The 7,500-nt window shown below is 38.8% G+C and overlaps 1 protein-coding gene across 2 annotated transcripts in view; it reads left to right on the forward strand.

Moving 5' to 3' along the window:
• Positions 1-7,500, forward strand: part of LOC138037206 (neuropeptide SIFamide receptor-like) — a 159,499-nt gene that overhangs the window by 3,645 nt on the left and 148,354 nt on the right. The window contains exon 3 of one of the 2 annotated variants that reach the window (XR_011130073.1): positions 5,378-5,716. The exons of the other annotated variant lie outside the window; for it this stretch is intronic. The gene's annotated coding sequence lies outside the window, so the exon portion shown is untranslated. Of the gene's footprint in view, positions 1-5,377; positions 5,717-7,500 lie in introns of those variants that run through there. 2 annotated transcript variants of the gene reach the window in all.

Raw genomic sequence — 7,500 nt, forward strand, 5'->3', positions numbered from 1 at the left:
AAAACAATGATTGCAGTTCCTTGTAGAATATCCTCCCCTGAGGAAAAGCAATTTGTAGCCTATCACTATTGCTAGGTTTTAAGACTCCCCATCCTCTCCCAAACCCCATATTGTTTTCTTTGCCTTTGTGCAGTTTGGACACAAACAAATAAGCTAACCTGTGGCTAATCAATATGATCAAATTTTTGTTCCACTGTGTGAAACATAAATAATTAAAAATAATTAAGAGCATAAGCCCTGGAACATCCCTTAAAAAATAACAATGACTGTATTTATTGTTAGGCCTAGCAACACCGCACAGAGAACTCAAAAAATATAGCATAACTATTTCACACTCAAGGATCACAGGCATCTATTTTTGGGGGTCTGAGGGCTTGTTTAAGGAAAAGAAAAAAAGATGTGTGGCTGATCTAGCCCTTTTACTCAATCAATTAGTACAGATCAATACAGTAACTTTCTGTTTCATATTGTTTTCAAAGGGTCAGTGTCATATTCCAGCACTCGGCAAAGTCCCTATTGGACTTGTGGCTGTTTCTGCTTAGGTGGCCCCATACACCACAATTAAGCCTTTTTGGAGACATCACCGCCAAGCCGGCCACTTCTGCTGAATAATTTTCATGGTCAAATATTTGCTTATCCCTCTTACGTGATTGAGTTTTTCAGACATGTACTATCTGGCTGTTTCTGTGATTAAAGTTTTTAATTTCACACAGAGTTTGTTTCATTTGTTAACCTTATTTTGGGGTTGAGAGTTTGCTTTGTAAATTTCTCCCCCTCATTCTACAGACTAACCCTAACTTTTGTCTATGATTTTTCCTCAACTCACCATTCACACACAAAATATTGCCCTCAAACTACCTGCTAATTAGTGAATGTTTTAGTTAGTGGAGAGAAAACCCTTCTTGTAAGGAGGATTCTTCTATCAACACCAATTAAGAAAGCTACAAAGGTTGCTAGGTTAATGGCTGCTTCATGTATTACTATAAATAACCAATCTTAATTCAACTTGAACAGTTCATCTTTAATTTAATTAATATGGCTCCTTCTTGGGGGACCAGACACAAATGGTAACATAATTATTGTTTAACCACTGTTTGCAAGACATTACATTTTGGTGCGATATTGTTTCTTGTCGCCTGTTTCCATTATTTTATGTCATCTGTATTTTGTACACGAAGTAGAGGTTTTGCCATACATTCAGACTCCCCTCACAGGGTTTGTGATTCAAATGCTTAACCACTCTGCAAAATTCCAGTCTTATTGATTGGGTTATAGAGCCTATAATCCAAAAAAAATACATTTATCACTCTTTTGTAAAGGTCATTCAAAAAATGAGGGCAATAGCATTTACAACCTTGTAATATCTTTTCTCATATTTCCAGTTTAATTTTTTTTTAAATTATGCAAATTAGAAGATTTGCAATGTCACACTGTGTACATAATGAGGAAGGCAGGACTTTTATTTTCAGATAATTAATGGTAATAGGTAACAATATTTAGCTCTATTTTCTATTTTGTTTTGAAAATAGCATGTTACCATTTCTGCTTGTGAGAGCTAACCATAAATAGGCTTACCAAATTCTCTTGACACTGTACAACTCTTCATACTAACTAGTAAGCTATGATGGTATGTCATTTAGCCTGAGGTGCACCCTGGTCAGCCTGTGTTCAGTAAGCTCTCAACAATGACAATAAAAACACTTTCCCCAAATCCTGTGCCAATAATATCTCTGAACATGACTGATTTCTAAACTTTGCACAACTATTGTACTCACAGTAAGGCACATAATTAGCTCAATTATCATTCAACTACAGAAAATATTGTGGTAATCAGTGGCGGATCTAGACCTTGAGCTAAGGGTGGGGGGTTGCTTGCCTTGCCTGCTTTTCCTCCTGCGGTAAGGTAGTTTTGAGGTAAATGCAAGCATTGTGATAATTTGGTTTTTTCTTGGTTAGGATTTTGCTAGGCCGACCATTTCTTTGGAAGAGGTCATAAGCTGTGTAATTTTTGTTTTTGAAAAGCCACAAATTCAAGAAACAACCACGGCCCGAGTACCATATGATAAACTACTTTCTAACTAAGCTTGCCCAAGCCATACTGAGGAATATTGCACCTTGTTCATTTTTGTATGGACCTCGCTGCGCTCCATCTTTAGTTCCACAATGTTCAACCAATATTCCCCGGTATGGCCCTCCAGCTCGGTTAGTAAGAGCAAAAATATTTCCAAGTTGTTACTTGTATTTTGACTTGCCTTTTGGGTCCTTCAACACACAGCATGAGTCGTGAAAATACTCAACAGAATATAAACAAAATGTAAAAAAAAAAAGCATGGCTTATAATCTTTTCCATGGAAATGGCTTGTATGGCAAAGTCCTGAACTAGAAAGCACCAATCAAAACACTTGGATTTACGGAGATTTGTAGGAGAGAACCAATCAAGAACAGAGGGAAAATGTTTGTTACATTGACATCAGCTATGTGTCTGGAACATCTGAAGAATTTTTTTCCTCGTTCAAATAAAAAAAGTCGTCTGTGATGTCCTGTAAAAACAATTCTTCCAATTCTTCGAGTGAGTCGCCGATCTCAACACTTGCCGCCATTTTGAAAAGGCTTTTTAGTAGACCCCAGTCTACTGCATCACACCTTTTTGCTCGGACTCGCTCGTTTCACCGCCCGGTCTCTTTCCGCCCTGGCCGTACTGTAGAATACGGCCCGCTAATTTAGCCAATTACAGCGCGCGTACTATTTGAGAGATATAATAAATTGAAATACGTCATAGATAGAGATTATCAGAGTTACTGTTGTTACAAAGAACGGGACGAAATATGTCAGAAGGAAAGGAAGGAACTATATTTAAATGTCTCTGTATAGTCGTTCTAGCGCTGGAGCACTAATTGGGGACACAAATCAAGTCAAATGTTGGTTTTTGAGGAGAGGGGAAAACCGGTGAACCCGGATATAACTAAATGTCGATAACTAAGTGTAGATAACTAAATGTCTGCGATGTTAAGTTAGAGGAAAGCACGTATTTTTACAAACCTGTGCTGAAAAAACTAAGGAACAGAATTTAAAAAGTAATGAACAGTAAGGTTAAAACAAAGTTAGCCTTTCCAAATCATTGAAATTGCGAATATTGTGTAAAAGAACACTTACGTTTTTAGACTCAAAAACTCTAAAACCATACAGAGGTCGCACAGACACACCACCCTATTTTCAAGGAGTCACGGCTTCTATCATATTATGATTTTATCTAAAAAAATTAGGGTATAAAATCCTCAAGACATCTTACCTTGAAAGGCAAACGCAAAAGACATCTTCTCAAAAGCCATTTTACCACGAACGGAACAAAATATCTCAAATGGTGAACTAAAATAACTCCGGTGTTAATTTTGAAGTTTCATCTCGTGGAGAAACTTCTATCTAGAAACACTCAATTACTTATATTCAAAGTCAGTCTTTCCAAATTGCGAATATTGTGTTAAAGAACGCTTACTTCGTGGACCCATAGTAATTGAGTAATTGAGTAATCGAGTAGCTGATTTTTGGCTTTTGCCGTTTAAGTAAGATTTCTTTAGGATTCTATTTCCTTATTTGTTTAGAATAAAAGAAGACTGCTATAGGGTGGTGGTGTCTCTGTGCAACTTTTGTATGGTTTTTTGGTTTACTATGAGTCTATAAACTAAGTGTTCTTAACACAATATTCGCAATTTGGAAAGACTTACTTTTTTTAAAACTTACTGTTGTTACTTTTACCATAATTCTGTTTAAATTTTTTCAGCAGACATTGAGTTCTCTATACGTGACATATTTCGTCTCGTTCTTTGTAACCTAATGATAACTGTGATGATCTACAGAAGCTTGCAGGTGCCATCCGAGTTGCTGAAAACCTGACAAAAAACTTGTGAAAATCCGACAACAAAGTTGTGAGAATCCGACATCGACTTGAAAATCCGTCAACCTAACATCCGGCAAGTTGCAGATTGTAAAATCCACCACAAATTTGGACATAGTGAAATTTGAAATAATGTGATACAGCTAATTATAAAACCTATAATTAATTTCCTTGAATGATTTTCTCCTCTTGTATGATATTAAAGGAGGTATTTAGAATACGTTTGTCGGAGCATTGTAAACAACAACAACGTAAACCCACTTAAACCGCGGCCTAGAGATCTGAGATGAACCAAAGAACACTGATTGGGCGATGGGATGGCGCAGTGGTGAGAGCACTTGCCTCCCACCAATGTGGCCCGGACCTGGCCTCATATACATGGGTTGAGTTTGTTGGTTCTCTACTCTGCACCGACAGGTTTTTCTCCGGGTACTCCTGTTTTTCCCTCTCCTCAAAAGCCAGCATTTGATTTGATTTGCGTTAACTTGTTAATTTCAATTTACAGTGTCCCCGATAACTAGTGCTCTACAGCGCTAGAAGATTAGACACTTAATAAAGTTCCTTTCGTTTCCTTTCCTTTTATCAAAAACAACCATGCAGATACAAAGACTGCCACTCTTGCAAAAAGGCCGACTGCCAAAGAGGGCGAAACTAATAAAAAATACATAAAAATCCCTCAAACTCGGTTTTAACTGATAGCCGCCAAGTCAGCTTGCTATTTAAAGGACTTAAATTCATACCTACACCTGTGACAAACAAAAACAAAATGAGACGTCAATTTTTGCGGGACTTTGAAGTTTTCGGAAGACGACTACTGTGTCTTCAATATATATTTCATGGGGAAGATAAGGAACCACATCCGTTGCACGTAAAAGGTGACTGGGTGTGTTGCACACTGAGCGGACGGAAGCATGGATTCGGACTCACACGTAAAAGGTGACTGGGTGCCGCCAGTCCAACGATCAGTTGCCCTCGAAAGCTACTTGGAAACAATAAAGACCGAAATATCCGAGACACAACTAACGAAACCTAAATACTGTAAGAACTTGCCTACTATTAGAGCACAATACAGTGAAGAAAATAAATAAGAACACTGCCGCAATCAGCATTAAATAGCTGATTAACAACAAATGAAAAAATACAAGAGGCCAAAGGTTCAACTCAACAACCACCTGGATCACTATCAGTAAACCTCTTCAAAAGCCCATGGTTAACTAAGCACTTCATACAGTCAATGACATCATCTATCAGCTTTACAGGGAAAGCATGCACGATATCATTGATGAGAAAATGGCTTCAACAAATCCCTCTCGGGCTGCGAGGGTCCAACCGAAAGAATATCGTCGTTTGTGGATATCCCTCCACAGGCTAATTGCCAGGGAACTCCTGCTATTGCCAGGATCCCATAAATTGTAAGCTCCTGCTATTGCTCAAAAGCAAAAATTGTATCTCAAAGACGCCATTGATTTTATCTATTTTATACAGAAAACTAAGGTGTCAAACGACACCATTTTGGTTATACCAGCTTGTACACAAACATCGCACAAGAGGAGGGTATAAGAACAGTATGCAGAGCATACGACAACTTCTACAATAGCAACCCTCCCGTCCCCACAAGTTTTCTGGAACAACTGAATGCTAATGAATGAAATGCTAGTAATCGGATCCCTGGTTTATACGCAAAGGGTTGTGGGATTGAGAGAGTATGAAAACCTTAAAGACCTGCTCCAAAGATCAGATCTACACAGAACTAGTATATGAAGATGACGCTTTTGTACTGGTCGAAGTCACAGTGGAGCTTGACAAGTAACAGGCGGCCCAGACTCGGAGGGTAAAAAGATTATAACGATTTGTATGGGAATCTCTATAACAAACTGAAAAAGATATTTACCTGCAAAAGTTGTCAATAAAAAAGCCGTACTTTATTGTCGTGGTAAATTTCTCGCTTTTTGTGTGGTTATTTGCCTGATTGAATGCGATTTAAGCGACTTCTCAAATTCCCGGATTGTCACAAGGAGGCCATGACAAGATATCAATTTCACAATAAACCTTACGCGAACAAGGTTAATCCGAGTTATTCAAACAAAAACTTACACTTGCTGCGTATCAACATTGCCCAAATCTCTCTCCAAAATCGTCTTTTGTACATCGAAAAATGTTTCTGCTATTCACTTATTTTCGTTTGCTCCCTAATGATCCCAGAACCCTTTGCGAATAAACAGGGATACGATTACTGGTAACTCACTCATTATAAGCAACGGCATACTCCAATAAAACTACGGAACAACCGTGGAAACAAAAATGGCAGTATCTTTTGCCAACATTTTTAAAGCAGAAATTGAAACAAAACGCTAAGCCATAGGAAAGTTAAACCAACAACATGGAAACGTTTCATTGATGACGTTTTCTCACAATGGGACGTAGATAAAGAAGAAATCAATATGTTCATTGCACAAGCTAAGGCCTTCCGTTCCACCGGCAGAGAAGGAGATCACTTTCTGAGACAAGAAAAAGCCCTGTCTTCGACATCAAGCCATGTCATAAGCCGACAGAAATCTTCCGATACGTGCATTTTACTTCTTGTCACCTGTCCGGTGTCAAAAGGTTTTATCAAAAGAGGGGCCGGTACGTTTCTCCGAACAAACTGTTCAAAAACAACATTTAAGGAAGCACTATCTCCATTCAAAACCCGCCTTGAAGAGCGAGATTAGGTCTTAAGCATCTTATCGACAGAACATCATCTGAGGTCATTTTTTTCCTTTCGGTAGGCAGTCGGCACTTGAAAAAAGTTAAAAAACTAGCGACAAAATCTTACCATCAGAGTGTCACAACGTACAACCCAGCAGTGTTACAATACTGGTGCACAACTGGAGTTTAATTCAAAACCAGCCATTGTACGTTGACAAACATGCACCATTGGCTCAGTTGGTTGAACACTGAGCTGCCACTCAGGAGGCCGTGAGTTTGACTCAGGCCGGACCAACCCTCAGGGTCAAATAACTGATGCAAATGCTGCCTTTTGGTTCAGAGACCCTCTAGTTTTTTCGGATAAGGACGATAAACTGTAGGGTCCGTCTCACAACCCTTCAATGTTCATAACCCTGTCCGTAAAAGAACTCGCACACTATTCGCGCAGAGTAAATCATGGAGTTCCTGGTGCTAAGTGGTCTGTTCTCTGTGGTACATTTTGGTTTCACGAAAGCGTTTCAACGAGTAACCACTTCTAAGCTCCTCGTGAGTAAATAAATATATATTATGACTACGAGTTAACCTCCTATTCTGACTACACAAGCCCGAGTTTCAACATGAAAGTTTATTGAGGGCGCGTCAGACAGTCATGCAATGCAAACAAATCGTGATCACAGCCTACAGTAGGTCTATATAAACGAGCTGCTTCCGTGAAGCTTATAAAGGGTTGCCTGTGGTACGTGTTACAGAAAATCAGAAGGCACTGAATTGTGTGGTATTGAACTACAGCATTCCAGTCTCTGAAGAATAACAAATAAAAGAGAAGCGACAAACATTAGCTTCTGGGCTGACATGTTGATAATTTTCAAGTTCCCTCACAACTTCTTTTCACCACAAGTTTAAGCGTGCCCTTTGAACAT

Source organism: Montipora capricornis, chromosome 1 (assembly GCF_036669925.1).
Source record: "Montipora capricornis isolate CH-2021 chromosome 1, ASM3666992v2, whole genome shotgun sequence".
Lineage (NCBI taxonomy): Eukaryota > Metazoa > Cnidaria > Anthozoa > Scleractinia > Acroporidae > Montipora > Montipora capricornis.